Here is a 1863-nt window from a genome sequence, read left to right as displayed (position 1 = left end):
TATCAAATTTCTGGTGTGTCCTTTCATAGATGTAGTATAATAAAATTAATATGTAGAATACCTTCTCTAAATTATTTTCTTTGCTAATATTTAAAGTTTAACAATTTCTCGGAAGTAGTCATTCTTACAATATAGTTATTTGAACATTTTGCTAGTTACCAAGTAAAGTAGATGCATAGTTAAAATATCTCATTTCAGAAGTCTTCCCCATGACTGAAATGAAAGAACAACAACAAAAGTTATTATAAAAATTAGGAATAAACCCCATGTTTGCAGGACAGCAGAGATAGGTCTGACTGCAGCTAACAGAGGGCATCTATAGGGGGAAAAACAACAAATATATATGTGGGATGGAGTCTACTGTGAAAATCCATGGGTGCCAAACAGTATTTTGGATTTTATTCTTTGGATTCTGGTGGAGAAGAGAAGAGAAGGTCCTGCTCAATTAGGGTTTAGACCAGGTGTTTTTTGAAGTCCCTTCTATCTCTAAGATATTATGATTCAATGACCTTCAGCACTTTCCCACCCTTAATAGGTTACTCAAAATAAACAAGGAATTTAGTTTCAGCACAATCCTCTGGTGGGGACTGCTGCAAGTTTGTGATCATTTATGAATAATGGCTTTTGTGCATTCTGATAATGCTGACCATGCCCACATCCATCTCCACAGGTCACCAATTCAAAAGGTACCTAGGACTGTTTTATCTGCCATGATAAAACATATGGACCAGAAAGAACAAAACAAAAATGGCTAATAATGAATTGATAACCAAGATACTTAAGATAGCAAAAGAAAACTTAGGTGCCATTGAAGAATTCAAATCACCCAGCCTAGATTAACTGCATCTTCAGATTATTAATATAATTAGTGGATGTACTTCTAAACCACTATAAATGACATTTGAAAGACTATGTACAACAGAAGTAACTCAGGACTAGAAAAATATCCCAATTTTCCACAAAAGGATAATGGAATGGTCAAACTATGGGCCAGTAAATTTAATTTTGATTCTTGGGAAATTTCTAGAAAGACTATTAAAAAGATAGTCAATATTTAGAAAAGAAAACAGTGGTCAAAAATAACCACTATGACTTCACCAAAAATCGGTCATGCCAAGCAAACCATTTTGTTTATTGACAGGGTTATGGAATTGTTGTTGATATAATTTGCCTAGGTTCTTAGCAAAGCATACAATAAGATATTCCATGCTATTCCTTTGGAAAAGATGGAGATATGTAGGGTAGATAACATTACAATTAGATGGATTTAGAAATGGTTGAATGACTAGACTCAGAGTAATTGCTAATGTTTCAATAGGGATAGCAGGTGGCTTCTAGTTGAGTGTCCCATACATCTATGCTAGACTTTGAGCTTTTTAACATTTTTTTAACCAATGACTTAGATAAAGATATAGATGGAACTTCTGGCAAAGATGGTGTTCTGGCAGGTCTGACTCACGCCCTTTGCAATTTAGGTCCAGTGTTGGAATGAAACTCATAAGTCATTCAACAGTAAGCCAAAGGATATTTACTTAGTAAAGAAATTATATTCATCAAAGATATTGCAGCACTTAGTTTGGGTCTAAGTGGTTTCCCTCATTTTCTTATAGACACTTGTGTGGTCTTTAGGACAAAGTGTGGTGATATGTGGCCTTTGGCCATCTGCAATGTCTGTAGGATCCCAATTCCATATAGGTGGGTCTTTTTATGCCCTTAGGTAACCAGTAAGTCAAATCAATACTATAAGAAGCCACCAGAAACTTTTCTTAAGGGAAGGACAGTCAAGCCCTGGGGACAAAGTTGTTGCCTTTTAGGGAAAAAAAAAGCTAGTTTAACCCATGGGGTGGGGATGAAGAACCCTGC

Source organism: Vombatus ursinus, unplaced genomic scaffold, assembly GCF_900497805.2.
Source record: "Vombatus ursinus unplaced genomic scaffold, bare-nosed wombat genome assembly UNPS02014778.1, whole genome shotgun sequence".
In the NCBI taxonomy this organism is placed as follows: domain Eukaryota; kingdom Metazoa; phylum Chordata; class Mammalia; order Diprotodontia; family Vombatidae; genus Vombatus; species Vombatus ursinus.
Note: the sequence above shows the minus strand (reverse complement) of the source record.